Source organism: Toxorhynchites rutilus, chromosome 2 (genome assembly GCF_029784135.1).
Source record: "Toxorhynchites rutilus septentrionalis strain SRP chromosome 2, ASM2978413v1, whole genome shotgun sequence".
Lineage (NCBI taxonomy): Eukaryota > Metazoa > Arthropoda > Insecta > Diptera > Culicidae > Toxorhynchites > Toxorhynchites rutilus.
In genome coordinates this window covers 16,502,609-16,519,595 of record NC_073745.1, presented here as the reverse complement: position 1 = coordinate 16,519,595, position 16,987 = coordinate 16,502,609, and positions in this window count along the sequence as shown.

Here is a 16,987-nt window from a genome sequence, read left to right as displayed (position 1 = left end):
GCATCACTAAAATGGCTATAATTCGGTAAATAATAGGATTTTCGATAAGTCCTTTCTAATGTATATTCGTGAATTCCTAAACTACAGAAATATGAAGGAAAATGCGTCCCGTAAACCTAGTGCTAAACTAGAGGGCCTGGCTGGGCAAGGAAGTAAAAAGTGACCGCATAAGAAATATTGATTATTTCTTTGAACCAGTATGTGGTTCACCATAACATCTATGATTAAATTTCATGCCAACTCGACTGGCCATTGGCAGCAACATCTCAGATTGCAGTGAAATGTTGTGGGTCTTAAGACATTAGTCATTTAAGCAACTTCGCATACCTACTTGAATTTTTAGAATAATAATAAGACTTCTTTTCGAAAAGCATCAAAATTTTGTTTCTTTATTTTTTACAAAAAAATTAAACTCAAAAACCATAATATCTACAAAATTCTGGTCAAAGGATGAAATGTAGAAAATTGTTTGAATTTTCATAAAACGTTTTTGAAGAAAAATTACACCTTAAAAATTATTTTTAAAATTGAGATTCATTTATCCCAAAAATATATTTTTCAAGACTCTCAAAAAAGTTATTTGAATAGCCCTTACAATTTCCAACAAGTCACCCATACATTGGAAGATGGGCATTTTTGCAGAATGAAAGTTTTTCTAGCCGCAACTTTTCCATGTTTTCTTTGTGAAAACTACTATATATCCTAATTTCGTTCAATGTTAATATAGCTCATTTGACAAAGTTTTAGATCCTATTAAAATATGAAGTTTTGTCAAAGACATCAACTTTCTATCATTTATAGTTTCTGGAATACATGGCATTTTTGTGTGGAGACTCCCGAAAAAAAGTAATGTTCGACTCGTAACATTTGTGTGTGTAAATTCTCGCGTTGGACATGTTTTTGACTTGTTTCTAAATAGAGAAAAATAGCAGAGTTAGTCGCGAAAATTTATACTTAAAAATGTTACATATTAAACATTAATACACTGCGTTGCATAACTATAGAACCACCGGAGGCGATCTGGCGTAGTGGTAACATTCATACATCTCACGCTAAAGATCATGAGTTCAATTCTCAATCCCGACATTCTTCCAAAAATGGAAGCAAAGTGACGAACCAGCCAAATGTGTTGAAAGTCACTAAAATACATATAAAAAAAAGAACTATAGAACCACTCAATTTTTCTGAGTTTCCAGAGATATGTAAGAAGTCGGATGAATTGAAGTATATAGTGTAGAATACAATAACTATCTTCATTTATAAGGCTGGTCATTTGAACTTTATTGTTGTGTTCAGGCGCGAAATATTCAAAAAACTAAAATTCCATTGTTTCATAACTATAGAACCAGATGGAAAAACTCTCACTCCTTCACACAATTAACGTCAATTTCACATGAAAAAAATACATTTTTCAGTGATTTCAGGACGATTCTTTTAATTTGAAAAAATAAAAAAATGGGGTGCCAAATTTATACCCAGGCATCTCGGGTACTCGAATTTGAGTTGTTTCATTTCTATGTTCAGAGCTCCGAGCCAAATCAAGATTTTTGAAATCGGTTTGCGGGGAAATGTCCGCAATAGATTCCTCCATAAGTTGACGTAATAAGAAGAAATTCCGAGCATTGTCCAAGAGCTAAGTCCAAAAAAACAAAATGGGGTACCGAATTTGTACCAGTTCCTATACTGGTGCTAAGGTCACAAAATGTTATGAAAACTTTTGTCAAAAATGTTCATAATCTCCGGAACCTTTTCATGCTTTTTTTAAAATTGTTTTTTCTCAATTGTTTCAATAGTAATTACAACTATTTTATTACTATTTCAACTTTCAACATTTTAAAAACAAAATGCGGTTTAAAACATTTTTCTTACGTTTCTCGATTTTTTAAAAATAGTAAAATTTAAAAAATATTATGTTTTAGAGGTTCATGCGATAGAGAGTTGCATACAGATTGTATTCATAGAAATTCGACATGAATCGGTTCAGTAGAACTTGAGATCTCACGAGAATTTACACAAAAAAATCTTATGAGTAAATCATTATTTTTTCAGAAGTCTCTATACAAAAATTCCATGTACCGTAAACCACGATTTTCAGAAAGGCATGGATATTTCCGATTTTTTTTGTTTTGTTTTTTTTTGGTGAATAAAAAAAAGTGTTCTAGTAAAGTAATAACAAACGTCAGATGCCAAAAACCCAAAATATCTGTGTTTTTTTAAAAAAAAATCAAGTTTGTTGAATAGTGAGCCAATTTTTAATATCAAGGCTGATTTGGATCAAGAAATTGATGTTCTTCAACGAATTCGAGTAAAGTGTAGGCTGGGAGTGAATTCATATGCTTAGCGTTTATATATTTTATTTTAATGTGTTAAAAATATGTTTCTTTGCCTTGCTCGAAAATGGAAATGAAAATGTTATTCAGAAAAATAGAATTCTTTATGCAATTTATCCAGTGATTCGTTCTTAATCATTGGCGAAAATAACCTTCAGATGATTATTGAACATGTTATATAAAAAAAGGTTTGAACTTGATTACATAAACTATCCAAAAATGTGTGTTTGTTTTCAGTTGTGCGTTTGATCATTTGACGATGACGGTATTCCAAAAACTATAAGAGATAGAAAGTTGATGTCTTATTCATACTTTAATAAGATCTAAAACTATCGAATACGCTTTATCGTTATCATGACTTAATAAGGATCAGTTGTAATAAAGATTACATGAAGAAGTAGTTAGACGAACTTTTTCCCTGTAAAAGTGCCCATTTTCCGATATAAAAAAATTAATAAAAAAATGGAAATACAATAAACATTTTTTAGATATTGTGCTGTAAATATTTAAAATATGTTCTCAAAATTTTCTGAAAAAAAATCACTAATATAAAGAATTACACACGAAAAATCGGCCAAAAAACAGAAATTTTTGAACCGACCACCCTCGATTTTTTTGAAATTTAGTATTTATGATGAAAGATACATAAAATAAAAAGTTTAATTATAATACTAGGCTGTCAAAAAAGTCCTGCGGTATTTTTTTTGAATTTTCATTTGTTCATAAAATTAGTTACAATCATCTGTTTGAAGTCAAATATGCGCCGTTTTGTTCGATGACTTGTTCCCAACGAGATGCCAATTTCATAATACCCCTGTTATAGAAGCTCGCTTCCTTATTGGCAAAAAAGTCGGATAGCCAATTTTCACAGGCCTCTTTTGTGGCTAACTTCTGACTACCTAGCTCGTTCGCCATGGACAAAAACAGGTGGTAGTCACTTGGTGCAAGGTCCGGACTATACGGCGGATGCAAAAGAACCTCCCACCCGAGCTCCCGGAGCTTCTGGCGCGTCACCAAAGAAGTGTGTGGCCTGGCGTTGTCCTGATGGAAGACAATGCGGCCTCTGTTTATCAAAGATGGCCTCTTCTTCATGAGTGCTATCTTCAAGCGGTCCAGTTGTTGGCAGTACAGGTCCGAATTGAGCGTTTGGCCATAGGGAAGCAGCTCATAATAGATTATTCCTTGACAATCCCACCAAACACACAGCAGAACCTTCCTGGCCGTTAATGAGGGCTTGGCCACCGTCTGAGCCGCTTCAGCGGGCTTCGACCACGACCGTTTGCGCTTCACGTTGTCGTAAGTGACCCACTTTTCATGGCCAGTCACCATCCGCTTCAGAAACGGGTCGATTTTGTTGCGATTCAGCAGCGATTCACATGCGTCGATACGGTCAAAGATGTTTTTTTGCGTCAACGTGTGTGGCACCCATACATCGAGCTTCTTTGTGAATCCAAGCTTCTTCAAATTGTTAATAACGGTTTGATGACTTATCACCAGCTCTTGGCCGATGCTACGGCTGCTACTATGCCGGTCTTTCTCGGCTAATTTAGCGATTTTGTCGCAATTTTCGACGACAGGCCTTCCGGAGCGTGGCGCATCTTCGACGACCTCTACACCAGAACGAAAACGTTGAAACCATCGTTGTGCGGTGGAAATGGAAACTGTATCGGGTCCATAAACTGCACAAATTTTATTGGCAGCTTGAGACGCATTTTCTCTTTATTTTGCTCCATATTTGCGACACTATAACTCACGAACGACTTAATCAAACAAAACACTGCAAAACAAAAATACCTTTCCAACAAGCTATAGTATGACTCGATATAATGAATACAACTAGAACTACGCGCATACAACGACACCTCGCGGAAATACCGCAGGACTTTTTTGACAGCCTAATATTATCAATTTAAATTACGACTGTTTTCTGTAGGTAGTTTCCATCGTAGGTATCAAGTTTAGAAAAATTCGAAGAAGTTTAGGTCAGCGGCCGGTCGATTAGTCGGGGAATTGCTCTATAAACTAAACCAGTACTGGATCAAAAAAATCGAAATTAGAAAATCTATATCTTTTGTACCGCGCAACACTGTTAGAATTCTGAAAAAAATCACAAAAATCTAGAAAAAACGTAGGAACACATTTGAAAACGAATTACATTAGTACTGAATTTCTAGATAAAAAAAAACAAAGTGTGATGTTTCTTTAGTAGGATACATGATTTTGATTTGTCCGATTTATGATGTTTCCACGCAACTAGTAAATGTGAATCGATTTTTCTTCATGAAAATCACATGTAATCAAGACGAATTTGGGATTGTTGAAAAGCCCCAGTTCTTTAGTTGCTATTCATATCATAAGGCGTTCATGTTATCCAATATTTTATATTTTCCAACGATTTTTTCAAAGCGAAATTATGATCATGGTTTGTCCACCTCTGATAAAAATAAACAACTTGCAGCGCGCCAAGCGTTTGCCGTAGTAACGAAGTGAACAAACCAACATCAGCTCATTGAACAAACAAACCATGATCAGAATTGAGGTCATCGAAATGCAATAATTTCATGATTTAGATGTATAAATCTGATCCAAATGGTGTGCAAGCATGATGTTCACAATATTTGTAAGTGTTATAATCCAAAAAAGGTCTGAATACGTACCAAATAATCATCTGGTGATTGATTAAAAGTAAGTTCAAATGAGGAGCGCTTTGACACCATTAGAAGGTGGACTTTATAAACCTTTAAAACACGTGAATCCGTTAAAATATCCTATAAAACTACTGTACATTATGAAAAAGTACATTATGAAAAAGGCTATTTAGATGTTTGGAAACATTTCAATACTCGATTTGACACAGGTGCAATGAACTAGAGCATTCAAAAAAGTGGACAAACCAATATCATTTACCTTATTCCAATTTTAAGACAATAGGAATATTCTTACGCCGAAAAATGCGACATGTGTTGTGCATCGATTGAATATGAATACTCTAACGCCTAAACGGCTAATGTGTAATAGACAAAAAATGTGTATCGATGAGATAGGAAAACTCTTACGCCTACATGGCTACTGTGTAATATACAACATGAGAAAAATGTACACGATAAATTCGGCTATGTTACAGCTGAATTGCTAGATGAGTCCAATAATAAAAAATTCAATTTAAAGTATTTTAAAGTACGTTTTTCATCATAGTTCCTATGGTGAACCGCATAGGGTTGCAAAAAATAGTCAAAATTTCCTTCTTCACCCAGCAAGGCCCTTTGGCGAATTAAAATGCTAAGCTATTCTCAGTCCAGGCAGGTTAATGACCGCGTCAAGTATCGAGAAGGTTTAATCCCTTCAAACCCCTCCAGACAAGAGAGCCACTACAAAATATACATTCCACCCAAGATCAAGGAATACCACACCAAACACTGAAGTCGCATTTTTGATTTGTTCACCGAAACTTTCTTGCGTTGGGGGTGTTGTGCAACAGATTTTCAGGAAACAAAAAGGACGCCGTGATGGACCGGAAAACCAGTTGCCTAATTGATACTTCCACGTTTCTGTAATCTGAGTAACATTCAGCTGAGTTTGCCGGATACTTCAGCCATCGTTGGAGTCTTAATTACAGAACAAGCGAGACATCCGTCACGAGCGTAATTCTTCGCCGCTGGTGTACCGATATTTTTCGTTTCGGTTGTTTAAATTCTGTCTACTCGCAGGTTTTCCCCCCAAGAAGAATCGGAAGATGTTTTTGAGTTGCCGCATTGTCTATTTATTTCTGTCTGTCCTGAATTATTTTTGACCCAAATAGAGGGGGCGGGGGGTGGTGGCTGTATGTACAGGCCCATAACAGACGTTAGATTATTTTTGACAAGACAGTTCAAAACATTATTGATTTAGTGGTATCGTGTGGGACAAGGTCAGACGAAACGTGCCGCCGTGCATCTTCTTATGGAATCGAGAAGCCAGCCAAGCATCGCAGCATTTGCTTTATCTCCCTCTAATGGCGAAAATAGCAGAAACACCTGCGACTAAACACACTCAGGAAAAACATGTTCTGGGACAAGGTTGTAACTAGGGATGGGGGTTTTCCTTGTTGTTCGGTTCTTTCGGGACCATTTTGAGGCGGCTGGGTAGAGTGGCCGTGCTGCGGGAAATTTGGATTCCGGTCTACGCTGGCTAGAATCTGTTGTTTACTGCAGACTGCGGTTTCTCGTTTTGTTTTCACATGGAAAACACTTTCCGGCGTGTGAGAGATGTATGGAAAAACTGCGCATGAACAGGAGTTCATTTCGCGCAGGATCTAGTACCGCACGGATACGAAGCGGAGCAATAATTCATCCCATTTTACTATCAGTGAAACAGTCTGCCGTTCGATTTCTGTATCCATGCCACCGAAGAAGAATGAGTATAGCTAGCGTCGCGGTATTTATTTGTTAACCGAATCACATATTGGAGGCTTCAACCGAATAAAATTCGAAAAGGTGTGAATCTTTTTTGTGAATTTAACCTATGTTTCCAGAAATATTCCAGATCATAATCATTCCAAAAGATCAACGATGTATCAACTTGTAGATTTGCTCATGATTTATTGTTGCCACCTAACAGAACGGACGCTTGAAAGCGGGGAGTGCGATGAGTTCCGTTCCGAGATTTAATCTAACCTGCCTGTCATGGGCAGGTCTACCTCGATTGCTAAACGGTTGAGGCACGAGCACATCAACCCCTCGAGTGTGTTTCCCTTGAGTGGCAGAATCGTTATGATTTAATGTTCTCCAGTGCTGTTGGCTGTTGGCACCTGGTAGAACTGATAAAAAATGATTAATGAATTAGTTATGCCTTAATCACACGCAACAGGCGGAAACACTGAGCGACACCCATTGAATTAGGTGAAGGGCGCGTGTTGGGAATTTGACATCGTATTATTGTAAGGCAAGTCGTGCTGCCGGCTGCCGGATGCCGGAATGTAATTTGATTTGGTTTCACATTTCAGTTATTATAAGGAATTTACTGATTAATTTTCATGTCAACATTTTTGACGTAGGATTACGTCTATCGGGAACATATTGGGGTACAAATTGAAAATCGAAAATCGAGCACATCGTGAAAATTGTCCAATTTCAAACGCTTATTGCTCAGTCATTTCATGAGTACTGATGAATTCTTTGCGTCAATCGATTTCGGCACTCCATAACAATTTTTTATTTTGAAAAAAATGATATAAGTCATGAAACTAACTATCGAACAAATGAAAAAACTCAACCCTTATCCTAACGGAAATACACACTTCTAATTGGTCGATATTGACGACACATGCGGCGGGTCCCTAACAGAGATATCAAAACCAAGCTGCCTATGGGAAATCGGCATTCAAATACATTGAAGTAGGGGAGCTTTTGCTCCCACCGAAATGTGTTCCCTAACAGAGACATCTAAACCAAGGTGCCCGAGGGAAATCGGTATTGCAAGTAAGGTGAGTGATACGATTAATTCTAGCAATTTAAATTTAAATTTGGTACTTTAATGTTGGTTGCTTCGTGAAATTTCATATCAATGGCCGATCTGATACGCACCATCCGACGACCTTCCTTCTGTCATCATCACCCGTTAAACACTGGTGGAATGAAGAAACAATGACCAACAACCAAACAAAATGGTCCTTTTCTGGGTCACCAGATCATTATCAAAGAGTTTAACAGTGTAATTCTTCAAACATATCCAAAACAACAGGTAGTCTACAGAAAAACAGAATCCTACGTCAACTATGCGGTCGTGTCTCGGACACAACCCTCTTGTGACTTTTTTACTTGATGCGTCTAATTGTCTTGATGCACATGGGCTTTTCTACCGGGTACACCCAAAATTGATTTTTAGCTCATGTTTTGTCATCCCGATTTATGACATTAAATGAGACATAACATAACAGAAAATATCATGACTCACAAATACTGGTAAGCATTTGTATAATATAGATGGTACAGTAATATAAGATTAATACGAGCGAGCGAAACAAGAGACAAATAAGCTTTCCGCATACCTTGCCTCATACACGGCCCAGACCGAGATAGATATTGTTCTCCTTCATACGCTTTACTATTAGAAAACACTTTCCAACTTCATTATATAACCAGGTGCAATATTATCACGTATTTGCGTATTTGCACGTAGCCATGTGGAAATCGTGGTCGTGTAAAATATCTTTGCATTCCAGCCGGCCTTGGTTCGATCCCCATTGACTTCGTATAGACTTTTTTTTGGCGCAATCCCAAATGAAATGAGAAAAGAAAACAGAAAGAGATGCATACATACAAACCATTTTTAAGCTTTTAAAACAGCTCATTATTTGCGCATTTGACTCTCTAACACACGGAATGACATCTTTTCTGCCAAAGATGACATGTTCTCTGCCAACGCAAGTTTGGGTGTAGATACACAACGGTATAGGATAATTCCATCAACTGAAGCGTATCTTGTCGATAAAAGCTTCCGAATCACTTTTATTTGGTTTTTTTCCCTATTGCTCAATTCCTGGTAATGAGAAAGCGGATTTACTCGCAAAAATTAGTAGTATGCAAGGCACAGTTTTTCGAAGACAAATAGGGTATCGAGAATTCTTCTACATTTCCCGACTCACCAGTTGACAAAATCAATGGAACAGAGATGATCATGCATGCCGGTTCGTGATATCTTGGCTAGTTGCCATCTTAATTTTATGTTCCTATGACTCCCTAAGAAGCGCAGATGTTATTATCAGTCTTCCGAAAAACACTTACACATGTGCACGCGATGTTCAAATTACATATTCATGTTCATCCCGAACACGCCCAATGCACAATGCACAATGATCCAGGAGCATTTCCAGGAGCCAGGAAATCCAGGAGCAAAGTTGTTGCATATAATAGAGCGCTCATTTTACGTTATCAGAAATAGGGTGACCAAATTGACGATGAAACAAAAAAAAATAACTTTCTTATCTTTATACATAGAGGTGAACATAGTTCGACAATGTTGTAGCCCCATTTACTTCAAAATTCTTTGTAGAGTAAAGTTTTTTCTATCTCTTGAAATAACCGATGTAGCGTCTTTTTCCAATGTTGCGTTAGGGTCATCATGAAAAAAACTGTTTTTTGCTCTAACTTTTATATTTGAAATTCTACATGCAAACTATCTTCGAAAGACTTTCAGAGCATACTAATTCAAACGTTTTACGATGCAGAACTTGTCAATATCTCACATCCACTTCGAGCCTCGCGTCGGTCCCTAGGGACTGACGTTGAGTTTTTGGTTAGAAAAAAGGTTATCCCTGGGACTGACAGATATAAACTAAAATAAAAAAATGTTTGATTACGAATGTTTTACGATATGGGATTACTTTATAGTCTTATTTCTGACTATTTTACTTTTATACAATAAATATCCTTAGGAGCGGGGACCGACACTGATATTGTGAAAATGCTCTTGATGCGGGCTGAATGTAAAGCATAACGAGGACAATTCGAAGCTTTTCACTCACGGCACCTGATATTAGCTGATAACTAATCATATTTTAAAATGTTAATTTTACCTTTAAAATTACATAATTGTAACCCCAGATTTTTTTTCAAATTTTATTTACAATTTGCTTCCGCTTTATTATATATTAAACAAGATCCTCCAAACGTCGCAGGCGATGGGGACTTGCGTTTCCTAAACCAACAAGTTCAAATCATTTCAGAATGTTTCTAGATGTTCTTGCTTACACAAGACAATGTGATAGATATTTTTTCTTCTGGAATAACGTTCTTGTTTCTAAGCTCCGTATCTACTATCAACTGTAACATAGCCGGCCACCTAAACTTGGCTTTAGACAATTACATAAACAATAGACATAAACAAAACTACCGAATCCGTTGTTGTCGATATTTCTCATGGATTTGCTTATTGCACAGCTTCCTGTACACCGATAGATGCACCTAAAGGCAACGGAAAAATTCGTGAGGTTGGTCTTCTATAAATTCCGTTTGCTGTTTTGACGGTGACCACCCGGATGATATTGTCATCTCCTGGATGCACTGCGACGATTTTTGCGAGAGGCCAAGCGATGGACGATTTGTTATCTTCCTGCAACAGAACCATTTGACCAATCTGAAGGCTAACTGGGGTCGATGTCTTCTTCCGCTGATTTTTCACTTCAGTTAAGTATTCCTTTTTCCACCTTTTCCAGTGGTTTTGAACGAGTTGTTGCAGCTGTTGAAAATGTTTGAGACGATTCAAAGGAATGTTCGAATAGTCCGGATCCGGTAAGGCTGCAAGCGACGATCCGGTGAGAAAATGTCCAGCGATTAGAACATCCAACTCGAATAGATCCTCAGAGAGTGGGGTAAGCGGACGCGTATCATGTTCGCTTCAATTTGTGTCAGAACAGTAATAAAATCTTCATATGATAACTTGGAGTTCCCAATTGTTTTGACCATTGTATTTTTTGCAGTTTTCACGGCCGCTTCCCATAGGCCTCCAAAGCTGGGTGCTCTTGGTGGGATGAACTTCCAGAGCATTCCTTTCGCGCCGCATTCGTTAAAAAAATCTCTTGACTCGATTTACGGTTCAGAAAGTGATAAAGATCTGCAAGAGCGTTGTTGGCACTACGAAAATTGGTTCCATTATCTGAGTGGATCTCGTTTGGCAGCCCACGGCGAGCGGAGTGAAAAGAAAACATTTCTTGAATGGAAAGAAGCTTTCTATGTGAATGTTTTTTCCGTGTATGTTGCCAATTGAAGTCTGGGAAAGCGACTGCACAACGGGATTACGTCATAAAAATGTAGACCAAATAAATAAATAAATACCGGAAAATTAGTTTTAGATGCTCAGGAAAGTTTGCACATATTCTTCGTATTTTTATGAAAGTTAAATTAGAGAAATAGTTTTTCTGGCAACTTTTTTTTTCATGTCTTTTTTCGAAAAATTACTATTAGTGTTTAACTTGTAACATTTTTATGTATAAATTATCGCGATTTACATGTTCCGATTTTTTTTTCAAAAAACATGTCAAGAACATGTGAAACGCGAGAATTTACACACAAAAATGTTACGAGTTAAACATTATTTTTTCAGGAGTCAGCCAAAAATGCCTTATATTCCACAAAATATGAAAGATAGAAAGTAGTCGTTTTCAACAAAAGTTCATATTTCAATAAGATCTATAACTTTGTCGAATCGCTATCTTGATTTTAAATAAAATTAGGATGAGTTGTAATTTTTTCAAAGAAAACATGAAAAACTTGTTGTTAGAAAAACTTTTTCCCTGTAGAAGTGTCCATTTTCCGATGTATGGACGACTTGTTGGAAATTGTAAGGGCTATTCATACTTTTTTTATATAATTAAAAAAGATGCGTTTTTGAGAAAAATTAGTTTTAATTTTTAAAATATTTTTTTAGTGAATTTTTTCAAATGAAATTTTGGTATTTTTTTTATGAAAATTCACAATTTCCTTCATTCAATTCAATGACCAGATGTTTTATAATTTTTAGTTTTTGAGTTATAATTTTTTGTAAAATTTCAAGAATTTTTGTCCCTTTCCAAAAAGTAGTAGTAGTAGTAGTTCTTTTTCGAATATTTCAAGTATGCAAAGTTGCTTTAAAGACCCATGTGTTTACAACCACAACGTTTCACTGCTATCTGAATTGGCGCTGCCAACAGCCAGTCGAGTTGGCATGAAATTCGTCAGTAGCCTACTCACGTGAGAAGCAACAACATCATCATCATATCTGTCAGACAAACTGGATCCTGTCATTTCGTAACACGGACTATGAAAGATCAATGTCGTGCGCCGCATGACGGAGGAGCATAGTGGAGGTAACAGCGCTGCGTAGCTGTTGTAGGTTGCGAGTTTGGTTATGACGAGCGCGCGCCGATGAAGGGGTAATCTTTTTTTACGCGGTTCTCTCGAAATTACGCGATTTTCTACGCGATTAAACGCGATTTTTTTTACACGCGCAAGCATCAATCGAGTAAAAAAGAGAATTCAGTATACTTAATACATAGCAACTTTCAAGACGCTCCTCTCCTGAATATGCTTAAAATGTCATTTATGGATGTTCCCTTACAGATAACATATCAAAATACACTCGATTGTGCGTCTATTTTATATTTACAAAAATCATAAAGCAATACATTATCGTAAATAAAGATTATAATTTACCAAATCAACGTCGGATGAACTAGATCGCAAGCAATTCACGCAACACGTCTAGTTTAAAAAACTATCCAATTCGTTTCTTCTACTCTACACACTACTTGATGTGAAAACGCAAGAGAAACTGTACACCGTGTTTGAACATCATGTGCAACATTGGGATCAAACAAAGTGTCCAACACTTTTTGCGAATACACACATGTCACATGTTCAAACACAGGTACGAAAAAATCATGTTTGTGTGCAAACACAAAACTGCGAAAACAATGTGAACATGTTCATCTTGTACGCAGTGTTTTGTGTGCAGCATGGAAGACTTGTACATCTCCCTTCCTTCTCTATTACATAAGCAGAACTTGGTACCCGTTGTGATCAGCATCTTCAGCAGCAGAAAAAATGCTTTTTTTCTCTATTATAGTGATTTTCAGCTCATTTCGGCTGGTTCGTCACTTTTACTTCCATTTTTGGAAGAATGTCGGGAGTGAGAATTGAACTCGTGATCTCTGCGTGAGAGGTATGGATGTTACCACTACGCCAGATCGCCTCCTAGAAAAAATGCTTTTTCGTGTGCGAAATGAACAAATAAAAGCTCTTTTTCTCAAACATTTTAAAATGTTTGTATGTATGGGAGCCGACATCTCTTTCTCTCGGACTGAACGTCAGTTTGGGATTGTACCCAAAAATAGAAGTCAAGCGGGGATCGAACCAAGGACGGTTGGAATGCAAGATTAACCTCATCTAACCTCCCCAGTGCAGTTCAAGTCGAGTCGCTTGTCGGGTTTTTGAGGATCCAAGACAAGAAAATCTTCAAAGAAAATATCCAAACGAGGAAAGGGAGGGAAAAAGGGAAAGCATAAGTCTCTCGGGTGTGTTGATATTTGGGTGTCTTGGCTAAAACTCACCCGCCTAATCACATCCAACACCCATTATGGCTAGTCGTTCAAATATAAAAAAGAGAAAAAGCGTTCGCAAAGCCATTCATCAAATAACAGTATAGAAGAGAGAATCTCATACTCACACAAGCGAGTTTGCGTTGGATCTGATCTTCGAAGGGCTTCCAAATACTGAAATTGGTACCGTGCTACAAGTAATAAGCAATTTTGTGACTTGCGTCGATTTTGCCTTCGATATGATTTTTTGCGCTTGGAATTTTTGAAATACACCCACTTTTTATTCCCGGTCACATTCCGATGCAAAGTGAATGTTACGGTCCAGACCGAACAAGCATAAACACAGCAAGCACTGTGATCGTCAAAAAATGTGAGTTTTCCGATAGTGTTTAATTTTTGCGTGTTGTGTGGGGTGACATGGACACGTTTCTGTGGGGTGAATTGGTCCTACAGGTTTGAGACTTTTTTTGGTCTAATTGAATGCCTCTGAATTATAAAAAGAGGATGAACAGACAACGTTGGAAGAAGGAGGAGCTTGAAAGAGCAACGCAAGCCATCGAGAACGGATTTTCTTTAACCAAGCATCAAAAGTGTTTGAAAATGCTCGACCAACAGTGAAAAGATTCATGCAGAATTCGAGATGGTGTCAATTCAACTTTTCTGGTCTGGAATCTGGCCAAGACACCTGGTATCGATCCCGAAACATTGTTACTGATTGTAACATTATCCCAAAATACTTTACATAAACATAAGTATGTTTTTTTTTCGATGAAACACACACTGGACCAAATCACCCCACAGACGGTCCAAATAACCCCGCATCATATTTTAATGTCCAAAAATCATTTTATGATATATTTGGTAGATTGAAGCTTTATATAATGATTAAACATTATTTATTGGGAGATAACAAGTGTAGCTCAGTATACAATGTGACATTTTTTATTTAGACCGTATTGGTTTGGAAATATTAGGCGATTTGCTTAGGTGGTCCAAATTCCCCCCTGTTCCCCTACGTGACAGTTGTCATCTCACCTCGCACGCCGCGTAGAATCAGGCCGACTATAAACGGTCATCCAGGACTTCAATCCGCACATGAAAAACAAATACACTTGGCGCTGCTTAATATATAATTGTACCACGCATGATACTTCTCGCTAGTGGTAAGACACAACACAAAACAATCACTACACATAGACAATAACAAGCGAATTGTAAAGGATTGGAACGGATGGAATGGAGTTATATGTAGTATGTTGAATTAGAGTGTAACTCTGATGAGATATGCAAACAAACGGAGTTCGGATCGATATGTCAATAAACATAGATTTGTTGCAATTGTTAGGCGTATTACGTATAAGATATATCGATGTTTCACGAAATATTACACTATACAAAGTCTTCGTAGCCTAATTGGTTGCGTGTCCGTTACTAAGCGAACAATCATGAGCTCATAACTCAGGGGCCCTTAACTGACCATCTTAGTGTGCTATTCTAGCTACTATGTCCACGCAACAATCATCATGCGTCGGTAATCCCAGTCCCTTACCGCTCACATTTTCGGTCTGCTGCATCGGTAATTGGCACTACTAATAACGCAACAAAGGAAGCCTCATATTAACAGTCCCGATGTGAACAGCCCAACTGTGAACATTCGAACAATAGCAATATTCTTACGCCGAAAAAAAAGGTGACATGTGTTGTGCATCGATAGAATAGGATTTCTCTTACACCTAAACGGCTACTGTGTTATAGATAAAACAAATGTTTATCGATAGATAGCGATACTCTTACGCCTCAAACTGGTAACAGTGTAATACACAACAAAAATTATTTTAAGATAAAAAATGTACACGAATTAATTCGGCTGAAAACATATCATCTGTTACTTGGCTCTGTTACAGCTGAATTGCTGAATGAGCTTAATAAAATAAACTTTTGGGATAAAAAAAAGAGTAATTGTTCATAGCGAATATTCCACACGCAACCAAAACAACAATTACACCATTCAAATGATCATGGGAATAACCGCATAAATAGGACACAGAATGTTCAGAGAGTTCTAAAGCCTCTCAAAAACAAAATGACAAGTTAAGTCAGAGAGAGAGTTCAGTCGTAATAAAATTACCGATTAGTATTGATCAAGCTAGTTTGATTATATTCAATCTTTTTTCTTGCACAATCGTGTGGAAAATCTCATCATATCTGGAACTCCACTCAAAAACCTATATGGGCGAAAACAGTGACTTTCTTGCGTACCTAGTACGTATCGGTTACATACTGAAAAGACGGTAAGAAAATACTGACCATTCCTCAGACACCAGTATTCTGATTGCCACTTGTACAGAGTGTTTGATGAAAATAATGATTCTACTTATAATACTTTATATTTTATTCCACTAATTTTTCTAATGAATGTCTTTTTCGGATGCAAATTAAGTTGAAGTCCTTGTATTTCCAAAAAGGGAGAAGGCACCTGGAGAAATGAAGAAATGAATTGTCATCGTGAAATGTCATGGTTCGTCCGATACCGCGAATACAATGTTTCAGTTGAAGACACTAACCGATACGGAGATTTACAGTGATAAAATCAGAACGTTGATGCAAATCGAATCCAACATCTCCGTTAGAACTTGGTGGAAGGAACTATGATATAATTATTTCAATTTTTTCATGCCACTTTGTAAATAAGTTTACAAATAAAATTCTCCTTAATTTTTATGTACAACTAACGTTAGAATAAAGCACAATCAATCAATCAAAAATTGAGTAATATTATTTTAATGGTAATATCATTGCAGTTCATTCTGATTTTCATAATTCGTTTTTATTTCTGCTGTTTGTAATTTTCTGATCGGACTGGTCGGACATCGAACTAACAACAATCAACTCCTAGAATCGTTGCCTAATCCATTATGTGCGTCTAGACACAGTTGCGCTTCACGTTCAGCCACACGTGTGCTACAATATATCAAACCACAGACGCATTCAATTCCGAGGAAACGACTCAATGATGAATCTGCGTTCCTCGGAACCCAAATCATTCTAAAATGTACAACGCACCATACAATGTCTGAGTGGCGCTCATCATAGACTAATTTATTTGGGACGATTGCCAGACACCCACGCTGGATAACGGTGGTACAGTTCGCAACCAGAGGATCTACGTGTGAACAACCATTATATCCTATCCACATCGCATGGATGTGACGGAGTGCGAGATTTTTCTGGGTGGGTGCGAATTCACGAATACATTCTATCACATTCTATCGTGACGGGCAGCAGATGGCGATAATAGAAATTTATGCTTTACATCTAATTTATTGAGCCAAAGCGTGGGTGCGAAAATCTCACGCCATGGCCATTGCAAACGCAGAAAGCGTTTGTCACCCGTTGAGTTCCAAACCTCTTTTGTAGTGTAGAAAAATTTACGACTTTGTTGAAGGAGAAATCCAAGCTCAATCAGGATGATAGGATCGTTGCCATGCCACAGGCAAACGACACAGACTGGGTAGAGATTGGCTATTGGTGCTGCAACTACACCAAATGAAAATTGTGATTCGCAGTAGCTATCAGGTAGTTTTGATCATTGCTATTGTGCTTTTCG